General features: G+C 36.3%; 2 long non-coding RNA genes across 2 annotated transcripts; both read left to right on the top strand.

Moving 5' to 3' along the window:
- Positions 1 to 2,688: 2,688 nt before the first annotated feature.
- Positions 2,689 to 5,210, top strand: LOC112942718. The gene is made up of 3 exons (XR_003248432.1): positions 2,689 to 2,772; positions 3,199 to 3,223; positions 4,648 to 5,210. It is a non-coding gene; the product is annotated as an uncharacterized LOC112942718 (long non-coding RNA).
- Positions 5,211 to 9,365: 4,155 nt separating this feature from the next.
- Positions 9,366 to 17,226, top strand: LOC112942720. Its single transcript, XR_003248433.1, has 3 exons — positions 9,366 to 9,383; positions 10,629 to 10,791; positions 16,660 to 17,226. It is a non-coding gene; the product is annotated as an uncharacterized LOC112942720 (long non-coding RNA).
- Positions 17,227 to 18,743: the final 1,517 nt, after the last annotated feature.

Below are 18,743 nucleotides of genomic sequence, written 5' to 3' on the forward strand. Positions count from 1 at the left end.
AATACTTTCACTTTTTTTTTTTTTTTAAGGAGAGGCAACCTTTGCAGCAGTTTACCTTCTTTTTCCTTTACTTAACCACTAAACATACAGAATCTACTTTTTAACAGCCATTCAAACTACATTTTACTCAACTTTTTTTCAACTCCCCAAAACAAGAGCCTATTTACCAAACACAAGCAAAATCCCMAACTCCAACACGAAAATATTTATTGCTATAATATCTTACCTTCAGCCTTTTCTTTCTCCCTTTGTGCTAGAAATGAGGCTCCCACACACCATGTGCCTGCAAGACCACCAAACTCCTTCTGCAGCTGCAGAGCCTTTTTCACTGCTCTACCCTGCACCTCCTAATGAGCTAATGAGGGCCACCTGGGGCAGGCTCCACTCCTGAGAAGCATCACCTGTGCTGGACATGTTAGCTGCTCTTGCAGACCTCACATTAGCCCCTTCATAGACTTTCTTGCACATAAAAGAAGCCAGTAATGGCTGTAAAATCAATAAACAATCTTTCAAAATACTTTCCATTGTGTTTTCTTAGAACAAAATGTTTCCTTGTCAATGTCCTGACRTGAGGAGAGAGAAGCTCTCTGCAGCTCCCATCCACCAGAAGCGCACAATGATCTACAGGCTCTTCTGTCTGGTGATGCTTCTCCTGAACGAGCAGCAGGTGTGGATAGTTAACCACAGCTGACATTAGTGTTCTTGTAACCTAAAACACCTGTTGTCACTTTTGCCTATAAAAAGTATGAGCTGCCCAATAAAGGCTATTGATAGGCTCCAAAAGACTTTTCTTTGGAGGAGGGGTGAGTTTTTGCTTGATATGCCCCCAAAAGTGCATTTCACTAAAGTGCTGCAATGTGTGGGTTTTTTTTTTTTTTTAATTTTTATGTTAAGATATAGACAAGTTTTTAACATTAGTATTGTTTGGGACTAATCTTGTCTTTTATTGTTTGTCTTAAGTGTTCAAACTAATTCTCTATTTATTATAATGCTGATTGATYTTATGAATTAGTCTTTTGGGTAATACTGTATGAAGTTTTTTACTTAATGGGATTATATCTAGAAATTTCTTCCTCAATTTTTTTTGTCTTGAACCCGCTTATAGTTTTTTAATGCTAACACTTTACTATAACACTCTCATGTTTTAATTATGCTTGGTTAGCTTTATCAGTAGAAATGAAGGAACTTATTAAGTAACATAATAACTTGATAAAATTCATTAAAAAGGGGGGGGATTCATCATGTAAGATAAGACTTCCCTTCAGAGCTATCTCCTATTTATGTATTAATATACACTTTCTATTTTTAAAGTTTTTATAGACTTCTTTGTTTAAGAGGCCGAGCTAACTGGAATTTGAGTGTCATGTTGTGAAGGCCACGTCCTGTTCTAGAAAGATCTCTGTGCAAGCCAAAACTCATCACAGTAACTGCTTGTGTTCCCCTGCATCAACCCTCCAGAAATCAAGTTATTGGTAGCAGTTATATTGAAGATTACTGATGTTTAGTTTAGAAAGTGGTTGTAGGAAAACATAATACAAATGCTGGTAATGGTGGTGCAGGCTTGTATTCTATATATTAACTTATATTGCTAAATCATATATGGAAAAATATTTTTGGTTTAGTATCTTATCCTTCATCTCGCTTGTCCTTATATACAGGACAGGCATATTTGTATGAGACTTGTGATACTCAACCTGGAGCATAGACAACTTTATGTTTAATCTTTAGCTTCTCAGGTAAGTTTTTTTTTTTTAAGACAGATTTGGTCTATCCTCAGACATATGCTTCTTGGGTGTTGTGGGGGGAAAAAAAACACATAAAATATGACATATCCCTCTGAGGTTTTCATTTCAGTGATTTAGCATTTGAAAAGCCCACTTTAAATTGTTTGATTATCTGTCTTTATAGCTTATTTTCTTCTTAATTTTTATCAGTATGTTCTTAATCCTTCTGCAAAGGAATGCTTGTTTGAAAATTTTGCTAAGACATTATTTTCTATTAGGCTGAGGTTTAGTAAAGATAAGACTCTTCAAAATGCAAATCTTAATCAGATTTGATGCAAGAACATCCCTTTAAGAAGTATGCTTTCTTTGCAGTCACTGTTCCTTAAAATTAAGCAGATCATTTATCAACAACTGTTAGCTACAGCTTTTTTGTTTGCACTATGCTTAGTGCAAAGACGGTGTTCAAGAGTTCATTTCCCAAATGTTGTTTTCAGATATTACTGGGTAAATGAAGTGTCAAGATATGCTTTTACAAAGTCAAACAAATGGATCCATCTCTACAAGTCCATTCAGTACATTTTACTTTAAAATTGAGGAATAGTTGTACTTTATTTGCTTGTGGTTACACAAAAYTCTGTTCATGGGAGAAGTCAATAAGAGTTGTTAGATCCATTAATGTAGTGAAGTCTTAGTTTACAAATATTTATTATCAGAGCATGCTGTGTTCTGTGCTGATAAAGCACTGGGAATGTAATTTGCCATTTTTTTTGCTTAGTTGCAGAGTAAAGACTTACAGATGAGTATGCTTGCTTTAATCCAGGAAATTGAAAAACTTARGCACAAGCAGCACCTGTGGAATAAACAGAGGCAGCAAATGCAGCCAGAGTATTTATCCTAATGCTCACATCAGCAGGTACTACAGTACAGCCTATTGAACTTCAGCAGTTCTCATCTGTTTTCATAGGAATACACCCAGGACAGCTGATATCTCAAACTCCCTTCTCTGCACACATTCTTGCAGCACCTGCTCTGTCCCCTTTCCAGGCTGGTAAGTACTTTAGCATTCCAGAGATTATTGTAATTATATTAACAGATTAATCATGAGTTTGCCAAATTGCTGGGGTTTAGGCAGSTAAAGTTAGACAGGTAAAAAGTGTGTGTAGCTGTGACAAAGCTCAGTACATCTCTCTCAAATTTTTGGAGAGGTASGGAACATTATATATTAGAGAGGAGTTCATAAAATGTGTTGTCAGCAACATTAGCAGCAACTCAGAGCACATTAATAATGGAAAAAGGCTATTTTTAATAAGAAATGCCTAAGACAAGACCTGCCAACAAGAATGACAAAGGCAGCAATTGGCAAAGTATGCTCTTCTGATTACTTTGAAGTGTGCAAGGGCAAGAAAGTGTTATTTTCCTGGAGGTATTATCAGTTTCTTTGCTGACATGAATTTTTTTTTTTTGCTTAACTTAGTGTTGAAAGTGCAAGCTAAAAACAGGTGAGTGAAATTATTTGTTGCAACTCTGCATGTGCTTCTAGTATTTCAAGTCGTCTTGTGTGTGGTTTTAGCGTAGCAAAATGAAAATAGCCTTATCTCAGGGCGTAATCCCTGTGATACACCAGCTACTTTGTTCATGGAAGCTTGGAGAGTCCTTRATAAGTTTAAGGTCTCCTTAGAGGGCAAAGCAACAGACTAGTTTCCTTTCTTGACTGGTCTGCTCATTAGGTCTTTCTCAGCAGTTATCTTAGAGTAATTAATTTCAGAAATTTGTGTGTGTAATATCTGAAATGCTAGATGGTTATTTTACAGCAGAGGGACTTTCATGGCYGTTGAAAAATCCAGAGTGCTTTTGGTCAAACCTTTGGTACCATTAAAAATAATAAACGATGCTGACATATAATTCTGCAGCTCCAGCTTACCTGATTTTTAAATTGAGTAAAACTTTGAGAATTTTTCCTTTACATACCTCAAAAGTACCTATGTTTGAACATTGCTGTTYAGCTTATACATAAAGCAAGCTGTAGAATGATTGATAATACTTTATTTAAGGAGTTAAAACTGGAGAGTTGTTCTACTAGCTAAATTCCATTCTGTGCTCCAAGCTTTTGGCATGTTTAAACAGTAAGGGTAATTACTTAGTACAAATCTAAGACTTCAGGAGTCTAAAAGTTTGAAATAATAGCTTTMACTTGATTACAGAATTTAGTTTCATATTTTTCCTCTTATCCCTTTGCAAGGGAGCTGACCGTAATGACAACTTCAGTGTTGCCATATCCGGGGGRTCACAAAACAGTCAGGAGCGTGTTTTTTCTTGGCTTAACCTTCAATTATATAAAACAGTTTAGCTTTCTTAGTTGGAGATAGAAGATGGAATTAGAGTAGCATTGGTAATGTTCAGAATTTGCTCATAGTTCTCGAAGGGATTTCGGGAAACCCTCATTGCTTAAACTGGGAGGAATTTGTCAAAGTTGGCAGTACACTTCATTCCTTCTTGTGCTGGTACTTCCCTCTGAATTTGATAAATCCAATTTGCCTCATGAAATCAGACAACTTCTTAAAGCAGGCAATATGTATCTTAAATTGAGAGCTTGAGTCAGGCTGCCTCTGTATCTTTTTGGAATGAGATTAGATTTCTGTCAGTAAATAATCTTAGATGAGGCATCTCTGGGCTAGGGTGAGTGTGGGCTGTGTTAACACACATCATTCTTTGCAAAYCGGAGTGTGTTAGTGAAGCCCTACATAGGTATAAAGTGAACTGTGGGGGTTGGTGAGGTTTTCAATAATCTCTTTGAATTTGCTCGACAATTCCTCTGTTTTATACAACTACTCTAAGAAAAAGCCTTTCAGGACAGATTTGCTGTTTGTGCTGTGCACCATCCCTGTTCATCACAATGCTAACTTCTTTGTCTTTCCTTTCCAAGGAATGTCTCTGCATGGCCAGCCTCAAGTGGGATTGTTGTGCGTGTGTGTGTAGCACCCTAGATATAGGAAGGCAGATGGCTGTCACCTTTCTATTTTCCTCCTTACTATATGGCCTCTGTAGACAGTAGGCATTTGCTCTAATTTACATTGTCACATTATTTGAATTCATGCCCATTTTCTGTATTTTGCAATACTTGTTCTTCTCTAAAGTTATTTAGTATTTTCTGTTGGTAATAAKGCCTACCTTCTACACTGAGGACAAGTTCTGCTTTTAATCTACCTGGGGTGACATTCAATGCAAGAAGCTCATACTGAAGAGGTGGTTCACCTCTACTGCCTTTTGAACAAGCCTGATCTTTGTATCACAAAGAAGAAACATGAAAAAAAGACACTGTCATGCAAGAAAAGAGCTTTTCTTATTTAACACATACACTGCTAACCAAGAAGTGTAGGCATCACACATRAAGACATGCATCAAAATGTCCCTGGAGATGCTAATGGAAGAAAGGATCTACTGCAAAGAATCTGAATTGTGTACAGACAGATCACTAACCATATGACATAGATATGAACGGACCACTGTGTTTCTTTAGGTTTGAGGGGAAGGGGGGAAAGGACAATAAGATGAGAACTAAAATACTTCTTGATAGCTGTTCTATTTTGCCAAAGCATAAAGATAAAGAACATGATGTTCTGTTAATGTGTTTGTTATTATCAAGTAGAAGAATTTTAGTTTGGATTTTATTGTTTTTTCATGGTAGCAGAGTCATCTTTGTATGCTTTTTCAAAACAGAACATCCAAATGAGACTTATTTTGGATGGTTTATGGTTAATATTTAAGTAAAAAAAGACTGGACAATATGCTTGGAACTATTACATATTAATGAAGAAATCTTTGCAAAGAAATACTGAATTTATTTAAACTTTTATCATATTTGATATTGTGTGCCAGAGTATCTATTTGCATGTGTAGGTCTTAGATCAGGAGTGATAATTGTGAAGATATTTCAGAGGAGCAGCTCTGTGTTTTCTGCTTCAGGCATTAAAATCTATATAACTATAGTAAATAAAATTTGACCTTCTCTGAAGTTCAAACAGACCTTCAGCCTGAAGAAATGCAAATTTTTAATGAAAGGAGAGATGGGGGGAAAGGAGAGAAATTTCGCATCTTTCTAAGATGCATTGAGTCACTGCCAAGAAGGTTTCATTTGTGTGACTTTTTTTAAAGTCAAATCTCAAACATTGATGAGCAATTTCATGATAGGGGACAAGACATTTAAGGAATATACTTTCTGGAAAAGTTTACAAATGACTGAAGAGCCAGACAAGTTATATACTGAATTGGTATAATGGCTATTTCCATCATTTATGACTAAATATTAGGGTGGAGTACTCTAGTGCTCTGTGAATTACATTTCAAATACTGAATTGCAATAAAAGCCTAGCATCTTAAAGAAAGGACTTTTTTGGTATATAAGCAGGACTTTGGACTCATTATGTTTTTAAAATATATATGTGTGTGTATAAGTAGTACATAACTTATGGAAGAAGTCCAAAAATGATTTAACATGGTTCAGTAAAGATTGCAATAGTTTCCATGAAGCTCAATATAAAACTTCTGCATAAATAACAGATGTTTATTGTGGATTGTTAYATAAGAGTGTGTAAATGAGCAGATTACAGAATAAGGTTTTTAAAGTGTTTTTTAGGACTAAACTTTTATTTTTTTCCTGTGATGATGGAAAATATGCTAAAGTGACTCTATACTACTACTAATTCCTATTTCCTAGGCATGCTAAAAATTATGCTACATACAGTGTAAAAACTAATGCTATCTTATCTGATACATACTGAATTTTATGAGAATGTATTCATCAAAGAATAAGTTACAATAAAGATAAATTTAATTATAAATGGAATTCTTATCTAATGAAAAGGAAGAAAACTTTTGTTAGCGTAAACTAGTTCTTAGATATCTGATTATAATCTTCATTTTGGTCAATTTACATGATTGAGGCAGTTTCTGCAAAAGTTATGTGGCTCTAGAAACTTTAGGYGTTCTTTAAATGTTAAGTGATAACAGGTGGCTATGGATAACTTTTTACAGAAAATTTATAATCTGAGGAACAATATATGTTTGCCTCTTATATTTTAAATCAGACTATTTCTACTTGGTTTCTCAGTTTATTGAAGCTGGAAGGATTTGTCGTGCCCATTCATACACAGGGGAAGCACAGAAAGAGATTTCCTGGGTATAAGCAGGCTTGAACAAACTACAACCACCTGCTAGACTGTAAAGTCTAAGCCTCGGATTAAATTTAATTGTAGATGAAAAAAAWTTTTAATCAAAATGATTAATATTTCCTCTTTTAAAAGAGATTTTTTAAAGAGGAAATAATGTTTTAATAATTAAACATTAAATAATTGATAATTTAAAGTCATAGTTATGCTATCTTTAAATATTCATTTGACAAGAAAAGATGCTAAGTGATCCCTTTTCAAAATCTTTTTGAAGTAAGACTATATCCCTTATTCTGTAGCTTTTTCCCTTGTTTCAAATGGGGCTTTTTCTTGCAACCTGGGCTCAGTATGTACTTTCTTATTTCTGACTTGAATATGGCTGTTCTCTCTTTTCCAAAATGCAGAAACTGAAAGGATTTTTGAAAGGTTTGGTCAAAGATATAGGTGACAGCATAAACATATTAATGACAAAGCGTCTGCTTTGCTGATTTAAGATCTTGTAAGATGATTCCTTCTGAAGGCCTAATATCTCTAGCACCTGTCTGGTTCCTCCTGCAGATTGACTGCATTAAGGAGCTCAGGAATTGCATAGTCCCTATCAGGCATATCTGCGCTTGATTCTATTAACCCATTTTCAGTTCTGTCAGGTATCACAGGACAAATGAAGATTAAGATTTCATAGCTATTTCTTCACCAAATGACTTGTCACTTATCTGCTTTTCAAAGTCTGTATCAACAAAATGAAATTACAATATGCTTGATAATTTCTGCAGTACTGATGCTGGCAACAATGAAGCCTATTCCCCAAGACGATGGTTAGAGTGGCGTATAAATCATTTTTTGGTACTTTTTTCCTGTAGTTATTTTTCTATTTAACCAGGTAATTATCCTAGTCTGTTTTCTCTCAGTCTGGCTTTATCAAAGCCTTGTGGTCATCCCTGTTGAGGTTGCTACAAGAGAGTRTTCATGGTTCATGTTGGAGGCTCCAACAAATTGGGTTTGGTTACTGTTACTGCTATCACAAAGCTGAAATCCTGACCCACGTGCAGCCTTGCTGTACCCTAATGCAACAAAGCAAGTGCTCTGAAAAGAGTAATTTGATAAGTCATTATGGTTTMTCATAAGTAGTTTACAATCAGGTTAATAGATGTTTATAGTCTGTCAGATGGATTTTGGCCTAGTTTTCTAAAGAATACACATGCCCTGAGCTTTTCTCAGTTCTCCTTTCTCCTTTTCTTCTACTGCTTATTTGAATCGTGCTACAGTTTCRACCAAATTTGACAGGAATTTAAAATATTTTTAGCTTCTGTAAGTTTCACTAAAAGAAGTGCCTGAGCAGATGGGTGGGAGAAGCCAACCTTGCTGCTACAGGTAAAGGAAAATCTGCAATGTGTGTTCAGCCATGTTGCGAGAAACTCCGTTTCAGAGATATGTGATATCCCTATGGCACATCAGGCTTCAAGACTTTTACTGATCACAGTATTTTGCTTAAACTACTTATATTTCTGCTTTGGTCTGAATTACAAGTGGTTGACAAGGTGCGAAGGTGAGGAGAGAATATGTCAGGCAGCTTTGATTTAAACCTTAAATGAGGCATGAGGCAATGATGAGGTTTTTTTCTTTAGCAAAATGCTATACTTGAGAGACTTGTCTTGCTTAGAGGACAAAAATAATAACAATTGTTCCACTGAGASTGCTGTGTCACGTTTCTGCAAGCAAATTTGTGTTCAATTTGTGGTTTCTGCCTYCTTTTCCAGACTGCAGGTTATACTAAGTGTCAAGGTCTTGATAAGACAGGCCACAAAAGATGACAAATGAGAAATGCATTTTCTTCCATACTCCCTTCCTTCATCAGCTAGCTTTTAAAAACTCTCCAAGAGCAAGTTTAGCTTCATGAAAAGCAATGTCAATAGTGAAGAGAACATCTTTTCTACTCTGAGATATACCGTTCAATCACATGTCTCAGGAGCACTTGGTCCAGCTAAGTCAATATCTCTGTTTTGACTGGATTATCTGGCATGTTTCAGTGGGGAAAAAATAGGTAAAGTGAATTTAGACATTTATGAAAACATTTACAATGTAACTAGCAGATCTGTTTTCTTATCGAAATTCTTGCTAGCACCCCTTCCTATGGAGTATTGATCAAAGATAGCTGCTTTTTATTCCTTCGTAACAAATATCTCATTAACAAATAGCTATAAGAGAAATTCAAAACAGTTATGTCTGTAAAAAAAAAAAGCTGCCCTGAGAAATGTATATTTATTTCTCTCCTTATATTTATGTACTTTTTCCCATGTGATCCATTAGATACTGCTGATCCAGGTGGTTACAGTACTTAGATCTGCTATACTTTGATACTCCTGTGGAAAATCTCAGGATCCCCTTTGGAACTACCACACAATAACAGATGGATCAATCTTCTGAAATTCCTCTTGTATTTTTCTCCTAGGCTCTTACTCAGGATTACAGCTGTCAAGAAAAAATAACCTGGAGGGTAGGGAAGAGTTACAGGATTTTTTGTTTGTTTGTTTCAGTTGACAATAAAAATACTTTGGCATCTCTCTCCCAGTTAGTTCACATCACTGTCATATCTAAACTTCAAGAATCAATGTCATCTTTATTTGTTCAAGTTGCACAGAGCCAGTGTCAGAAATGTGAGCAGGGATCAAGCCTGTGCCCAGAAAGAACTGTGTTTAGTTCTGTTTTGCTCTGAACTGGAGCTATATTTCTTCTCTGTTCCAGTCACCTGTGCTTTTCTTTAAATTACACAGTCCATTATAATGACCTATGTCATGCAATGGGAAAAGAAGTAAGTTCTGATATATTGGCAAGCAAATTTGTATTTTGCATAGAGTCATGAATCATTCCTTGAATTTATTAAGAAAAGTCGATAGACTGCTAGGCAGTGTTGCTTTTCGGCAACATCATTCTATCCTCTGTTTAAGGAGGCTGCAACACTAATATTTTGTCATTTGAATGCTTCACCTTACTCATTTTATGGCCTGTGCAACAGTAATCTGAAGGTAACAAATGCCCCATTTCAGAGCCCATGTGTTTACTTGCATGAAATTTTAGGAAATGGGAAGATGAACTGTAAGCATGCTAGTGAATGCATTTTGCATGCAAATTTGCAGTGCACTTTCCCCTTCAAATTCAGGCTGGTTTTTAATCAGTCTTGTAGGGATGCATTTTAGAGCTTGCACATAGTGCAGGGGGCCTCCCATGATCCCAGGCCCTGTGATCTTACCCAGGCATCTGACAACATTTGAAGAGTTTTGCACTGTGTAAGGCCAAGAAGTGGCAGCTTCTCATGGTGTTTAATGCACTGACTTGCTCCAGTTGTCAGGTAGGAGATAGGGGAGAGAGACCCTCTACAAGCAACTTTGCCCTAGGGCCTTCTATCATCTGATTTTTTTTCAACATAAGAAAAAAGCAAAAACTTATTTTTTCTGATGGTTCTAATCATTTTACATTTATGGAAGTTGGATGTTTTCTGCTAAATACTTCTCTGTTTTGCATTTTTGTGATATGAATTAAGAAACAAAGATAATTATGCAGCTCTGTAAGGATTTTTATGCTCAGAGAAAGGTGACAATCAAATACCTTGCTATTTCTATATCTTTAATGTGCCCAAAAGTATATGGGGGAAAAAAAGCAATATTTCATTTATTTTGAAGAAAATGTTTATAATTATTTTCTTATTTTCTTTTCTAAACATATGTTCTGTGATTCTGTTAAGGGAATATGTATTTTTGAGTCATGTTTCTACCAGAGGCCAAGTTCTTGAGCAGAGCCACTTCCACTCCTGCTTGTGTCAGATCTTCAGCACTGCTCGCTGGGTGACTTGGTTTGTTTGATACCACCAGCTGGCTTGARAAGGCTTTATCCATCCATGGGGAACAGTAAGAGCCGCGTACTTCTTGTTGATATTTTATAATGGAAGTTTTCTTACTAAGCACATCAAAGTTCTTGCAATCTAAACTACTGACTTGCAACTGTGCTCATCTTTAATTTGGAATTTTTACTTTAATTTTTTTCTAAAAAGAAAAAATATTTTTGCAGCAGAGTGAACTTACTCTTTTTCCAAACAGCTGTTTAAACTTGTGGCTCTGTGTATACTTTGAGCCTGTTTTGCCCTACTCTGGTTAGATGTTTAAGTTTCTTTTGGAAAAGAATATACAGACCTAAGCAATATTTTGACTGATGCTATTGACATTCATTTCCTTCAAGCCTAAATCTTTAAAGGCACTCTGTTTCTTGTGTTCCCTTTTTCTCTATTATTATTTTTATAATACCTTCTTTTTGCCATGGAAGAAAAATAAACAGGCAACAGAACCTCCTCTGTTGGGCTGCTTGTATGCTGAACACATCCACTTTTTATGCGTTATGACTGGGACATAAAATCCAGCTGGCATTGCTTTCAATAAGGAGACATTAATCAAACATGCTTCTTTTTTAAGTAAAATTGTAAAAGAATGGCCCAATTGTGCTAACACTGAAAACATCTCCAAAACAATGAAACCATAATAAGATGGCAAAAAGCTGTGCCTTTATGAATGCATTTTTTAAGGGCATAAACTTAACTAGTGAATGTTCCTTGGTGTTGTGCAGTGTAGTGGGATTCAGCATGCAGCAACAGATGCAATGGTATGTGCTGCATGCTGATAAATGCTCTCAGTTAAAAGGGCACTACCTCTCGGAACAGGATTTAGCTTTTCATACATTAAATATGTAGCATCATTTTTCTTTTGAAAATCATGTTAAACTCTAATGTTTATCCTCTCTCTCTTGCTSTCCTTTTTTATTATTTTGCACATGAGGTCACTGTTTCCAAATTTGAAGTAGACAAGGTAATGTATGAGGCATTAAACTTTGGGGAACAATTATGAAATAGTGTACAGGCTAAGGGATCTTTTGGGTCTTTTCAGTATCTGATTTTGAAGCCTAGTTTATAGTAATAATGCTAAATAATTCTGTAGGAATGCAGCAAGGTTAGTACAAGGATAACTTAACTGTGGTAGGTTAATGGTCTCACCTCAAGTAGATAAGTAGATTCTTAATGACTTGAATTTGTGGACCTATGTGGACCTATCTTCTTGGATATTGCTATAGAACTGTACAATTATGCACCCAAAATCCTTTTTTTTTGGGGGGGGGGGGGAGCAGTGCTGAGGGCAAAGAGCTCTTTCTAAGGCTTTTTTTTTAGCTGAGTTAGGCCTTTCACCCAGTTTCATGTTAGTTTCAAGCAGCATCTATTTCAGAGATAGTCACACACATGGTCCCAATCCTGGGGAATGTTTATTTACTTTTTTCATTAAAAGTATCTGGCCCATTATGACTAGAGATTTTAATGTAATTTGCTTTTAATAACCTCACTCAATCCCTTGGTCAGTGCTGCCCAGTCCTCACATGTTGTCAAGGAAGTGGCTTCCCCTTACCTAGTGCAGCTCAGAGCACAAAAGATCYCAGTTCTTTCTGTAAGAAAGACAATATATTTACTTGAGAGAGTTCATTCAGCCCCAGGCCTTTTGTGTCTTTCTGTTTTATTTTTTAGATATCTTTTAATGTTTTGGGGGTTATATATATCCCTTGCACTTGCTACTTTACATAGTACATTATTTTTTAGAAAGAGTTGAATTTTGACTGCGACATCTGAGTTCATTTACAAGGTGTCCATAGGCTGGGAATTTTCTCATCCATCCTAAAGCATAAAGAAGATTATTATGATAGGGCAAGCTAAGTAAAAATTATGCTGGATACCAAGAAAATGGAAAAAAATAAATTAAAAAATGTTGGTAGAGGATAACAGAGAAGCCTCGTGCTCTGATAGCCCTGGAAATATGTGGACATCTGGCTAGAAAAAGAGCTTACACTTACAAATATCTTTCATATATCATATATATATCAATTCTCAACTAATAGTTCTGTAGTTCATTCTATATTTCTGTAACTCAAGAATAATACCTATGAAGTCTAGAGGAGAACATGAAGTTAATTCAGATATTTGTCTGCTGAAGGTTTGGATTTGTTGGTATGTTGGCTCAGGAGTCCATTTCCAGAGAAAAGGTGGTGCTCTGTTCCYCTTCCTTGCTCCGAGATGCTGGCCTATGCCAGCAGAAGAAATCTGTACCAGCACCTGACAAGTGCCTGCCCCAAACCCTACAGTGATACTTAATGCTAGTCTAAAAGCATCACTTCTTTGGCTGCCATCTGCAGTAGACTCTTAGACTCCTACATGGAACAGTCTCTGGAAGAGGTTAATGACACTGCTCTCCAGGTGTGTATTTCAGGAAAGAGGGTGCATAGGAAAATATGCAGTGTTCAACTCCTCAAAAAAAAAAAAAAACCGATATCTCTGAAAATTGAATAAGCAAGAAAGGTTTCATGATTCTTATATTAAGGACTCATGTTGAAGAGAAACTGACTTAAAATGATTGTTTACCTGACTACAGTGAAAGACAGCCCATTTCTGTACAGAAACACAGAACACAAATAACAGGTAATTACACTCCAGAACTTAGTGTTCAGAACTACCCTTTACTTGTAGCTGGACGTGTATTTTTCCTCTCTAGATCTTTTTATTTATTATATATTTCATAACATGCCCATTTCTCTTCCAATATATAGTTCTTTCTCTTTCAATATTAATTCTGCATTGCCTTTTTTCTAGCCTTCTAGTGCTAGCACATTTCTCTTCCTCTTCTGTAATTTTTCAGCTTCACATTGTTTGTGGAAGTAACAGTTCTAAACTTACACATAAAATACATCACTTACATCTCACCAAGACTGTGACTTATCTAAGGTTATMTGTGTAATGTGAAAAAGTAAAACCTATCCAAAAATGCAAATGGATCTACCTCTGACCTTCTGCATCTTGAATAAAGTAGAATGAAGTCTTACATACCAAAGAGAAGCAAAGGAAAATAAAGAAATCAATGGGTYATGAAACCATTTGAAATATGCAGTTAAAATATTCATTTGGTCTTGATTAAAGGACTTGAAGTAGTTTTTGGCTTTTATTAGCCCTTGCCTGTTGCTAAATATTTTTTGAAGGTTTTAATGTCCAATTTAACAGTTGATAAATATCATAGAGTTTGTCAAGGGTATAGAATTTTCTCGAAAGCTCATAAAATGTTTTCTAACACTTATCTGAGAGAAGCTCTGAAAGCGTAGGCTTTACCAGATGGTTTTTGCATTTTGAGGTTTTATTCTTGTATAAATATTTTATTAATGTATTACTATGCTGTCTTTGAAATCTATGGGAAAACTTGTAAGTCCAATGAGAGCTGACTGGGAATTTTTCTTTGGTGCAGGCACTCTTGAGTATATTTTTGTAGTTGCATTTTTTTGAAAATCAGCTAGTTTTGAAAACTGATGATATCCACATAGCATAGATGACAAGTAATATTTTTTCTTGTGTCTTAAAGGAGCTAACACCTTTTTTCTTTTTTTATATTATTTTGCACTGCTTTTCATGGAGCAAGCAACTGAACATCTGCTCAGGCAATTTCCTAATTATGTGTCTTGCCACTCTTTAAAGAGTTAGTGGCTCAGAAAAGATGGCAATATTTTGCACTCTTGCATTTTGCAAAGAACAGGTTATGTTTTTCTTAGGCCCCTTTGCTTTTAATGAACTTTTCAGTGGCTTTTCTCACAAAGCGTTACAACTAGGGGCTTAGCGGCCTTGAGCAGCATTTAGGAACTAGGAGCCTTTTTTCACTTGGCTTTGCAGATGCGAGATATATAATCTGCCAAAAGGCCTCTGAAGTTTTGCGTGATTAAATTGCTTTTCTATTTTGCAAAGCATTGTTACTGGTGACTACAGTACTCTTAGTAACAACCTGCGATGAAAAGATCAAGACTGACCCTCCCTGAGAGGGAAGTTCTGTGATGAGTGACAGAGAAGCTCTTACTAGTTAGATAAATTGCTAGTCACCCTCATGCARTGATGAGCAGTGATCAATCACTGCTCTTACTTCTAATTGAGCCCTGGTGACACCCTGCTCAGCTGTTCTGTCTGACAGGACTTATTTTTTCTTAGGCCCTAAATTGAATTTACTAACGTTTAGTAACGTCAGTTGTTAGACATCTGGATAAAACTGAGTGGCCTGTGACACCTACGCAATCAGACTAAGTAATGCAATATTCTCTCTACACTTAAATTCTGTAACAATGAGKAAATGCAATAAAATATTTATCTAGATGCTTCAAAATGTTAAAATAAATTTAGTTCCTTGCTGTTGTTTCAATTGTATTCCAGCAGTTTTTCAGTTTCAGTGTTAGCTGTTTTCCAGCTTTGAATCATTTCAAGGAATATTTTGTGTAGTGTGTATTTGGGTGCACACACATATCAATTTGTGCTATATATCTATGTGTACATAAACAGATCTGATATTTTCTCCCAAGATGCCTGCAGTCAGTGAATGTCTCTCTGTACGTGGCTCTCTGGACAGAAAGGACTGTTTACGACACGTGTGCTTCACCTTTCTGCAGCACAGGCTCTTGCCATGAGACAGCAGCATGCATCTGTTGGGAAGCTCCCTTTATGAGCAGAACACAGGGGCAGCCAAGGAATCTTGTGCTTTGCGGCATCAGTCCATTCCCCGCTGAGATTTTGGATCAAATACCTTTGTCTCCTGTTCCTCCCCTTGCACCCCTGCCCTAAAACAGCCTCTCCTCTGTCCTTGGTAAATCCTGTCTCAGAGCAGTTTTTGATTGACTGCCAAACAAAAATGAAAATTCCAGTAACACAATGTCACAGAACTGCTTTTGAGAGACCAATACTTGCTTTCATGATCTGTTAACAGCTCCCCTGCTCCCAGCTGGTTAAGTTACAAAAGGTGACTAGTTGCCTAAATAACCAGTCATCATGTTGGCATTTGCCATCAGTAATACAGGGAAAATTCATCTCACTGCTGAGACTCTTTTCCTTTTGGTTGTTTCCTATATAAATTATAATACTTAATGTGAAGTAAGGTTCTCATTTATAATGAAACAATTTACACTCTTCTGAAAAAGTGAGGGAAACTTAAAATCAAGAGTATACATTATACCACCCTGACAACAGGAAATGTAAGAATCTGAAGCAGACTTTTCTCTGCTTTTTTTTTCCTCTTAAGAAAGACTGAATGTGATTACTTTGGTTTCTTAATCATTAAACATTCCTGCAGTGAAAAGATTCTTAGTTGTTAGTCTATATGCTGGATGAGACGCTGTTCAGCATATGGATCTGAAGCTGCTGAGGTTTCATAATTGGTGCAGTCCCTAAATCTGTTCCTTCTAATAACCGTTTCCTGGTAAATCATTCCAAGTGATTAATGTTTATTCTTTGATTTCAGCAGAGTTCTAGATCTGAAAGAAAGCTGTTCTCATTGCTTTTGATCATCCTCTGTTCTTTCCACCCAATCATCACATCTGTTTACATGACTGGCATTTACAACCTCATGACAACCATAAAACAAATCCATTCTTAAACACACGCTTGCAGCCTGGCTCCCTGAACCAATGTGGTTTTGTCCTTGGTCTTTCACTTCTCTGTGCTTTGCTCAGCCCCTCTGCAACATTCAAGCAAGGGACAGCCCRGCAACGATCTCTCTTTGTCCACTGCAGGCTTTGGAGGACCTGTATTACACAGCACGACTGTTGTCGTCGTCTTTACGTGTTTCCTAATGCACATGTTTCAGCATTTAAGATGAAAAGGCAGCTCTGCTAGAGTTCTTACATTTTCGCTCTACTTTTCTCTTAAATACTGTCCTAATTTCATCCCACAGGTTGGCATTGATGAAGAGAAGRATGACAGTAGAAGAAAGAAACTGCTACACGATGACATGTTGCTCTATTCCCTTCAAGAAATATGCATCAAATTAAGTTGAAAATAGATTTGTTCTATATTGCTTTATTTAAATGTTGAAATACRTATTGTGACAAAAATACATCACAGAAATAAGAATAGGGAGCTTTCCATGCACTGGATATTTTTTCTGGGATTACAAAATGGTTCTATTTTTAAGAAACAAAGTGTTTTATGTCCTAAGAAAAATGTCCTATCATGAGATAATGTTTTATACTTTTTTAACTGTTTTTTTTAAACAAAGTCTTCTGATTCTGATGAAATCTACCCTGTTTCTTTGCTTAATTTTGCTGAACATTATTAAGTCGACAGAACGAATGCGGTCACTTAATAAAAAGATCTGCATATTTGAATGTTCTGTCTCTGTTAAAGTATCTGCTACAGTGCTGTAAAAGCATTTACTTTAATTGTACATTTTTTACTTGCTTTCTAAACTGCATTTGAGAAATGGAAGGTAATGTATTTCTGCAGCCAAAAYATTTTACCTGTGTCTAGCACATGATCTGCTCAACTCTTGTGATTGATGAGCTATAGACCCKTATTACTTTCAGGAAAATTCTATCATGGCTTAGCTTTGAGAAACATAAAACATGTAAGGATGCCYATGACTTTACAAATAAAGTCATATAAAGGCATATATTTCTAACAGGTAGATTGAAATGTTGAGACTACCTCTATTACCTAGATGGCAGCTGAGATGGCCTAATCACAATAACAAACAGTACATTTACTGAACAGGTTTATGACTTCTTGTCAAATACAACAAAGGCCAGTTTGGGATGTATATTATGAAATGTCAAATATAAAAAGATGATTCCCAACACAGAGATGAATTATAGTTTTGCCTAAGCAAGCAGTATAGGCACTGCTTAGTTTCCTGAAAAAAATCAATCACAGAATTACAAGAAAAAGACAACCAACATCTGTATGTTTAACACAATTACTGAGACTCACAGTGGCCTAAATTACTATGAGTTTTCATTTCTGAGAAAATGCTAGAAAACAAGGGTCCAGGTAGCAATTTGCTTTTATTTTTTTTTTTCCATGCTTACATAAAATTCATAGATTTTCTGTCCCTGGTTGACAGGCACAAATGGGTGGGGAGACACATGCAATGCTGCTGTCAGCTCCAACAAGAGGCGGGAGAAGCGTGTGCTGAAGTAGCTGTCAGATGCAACGACAGAAGAAAAGTGTATTTGGAGCTCCAGTATTGATCTGTGCATGGACTGCTCGAGGGTCAGATATAAAGRAAACGAGGACATTTTACTTTAACTCATTAGATATTTCTCCAAATCATTATTATTGGTGTAAAAGTAGATTTTTTTTTAATTTAGTGAACTTCCTACAAAATGGTGCTCTAGAATAGTTTCCTATCCTGCATTAGTTTTCCAGTAAAGCTTACAAACAGCTTTGAAAGTGCATGCAAAATTGACATTTGTTTCCTTTGTGGGAGAGAATGATTTGGTGGAAAGCTTCAGAAGTGTTATAGTACCCCCCAGTACGGACAAATGTTGTATGAAGTTTCTTCATTTCTGTCTACATGTTTTGGAAGGTTTGGAGGGATTAGTGAATAGAAGAGACAGCCACATCAGTTAACTCCTCATGTAATTCACATCCGTGTGCATTGATCTAGGTCTTGCTTTCTACTCTTCCTGCATTTCTTGTCATGATCTTTCCAACTGGCAACTGCAAATAACCAACGTGAATTCTGTTTTCGACCTTACCTCTAAAAAGCACATAACTCCCACTACATGGGAAACACRTTTGCTTTGACTGCACTGACATGTTTTGCTCTGCCATCTAAATGGCCATTCCTGAGGTTTGTCTGCCAATTAAYGGAAAATGAAAGGCCTTTATTAAAGTGGTCTTCTGTTGTGGAAAAAGAAATCAGAAGGAGGGATGACAGATGAGTGTCCTGCCTTTCCAAGGAAGCTGCATGTCCCCTTCCGGGCAGCCCTATGGCAGGAGGCCATCAGTGCGGCGTGGCCGAAAGGAGCTCCTTGT

The sequence above is a fragment of the Nothoprocta perdicaria genome, unplaced genomic scaffold (assembly GCF_003342845.1).
Source record: "Nothoprocta perdicaria isolate Ctin4 unplaced genomic scaffold, notPer1 scaffold_132, whole genome shotgun sequence".
Lineage (NCBI taxonomy): Eukaryota > Metazoa > Chordata > Aves > Tinamiformes > Tinamidae > Nothoprocta > Nothoprocta perdicaria.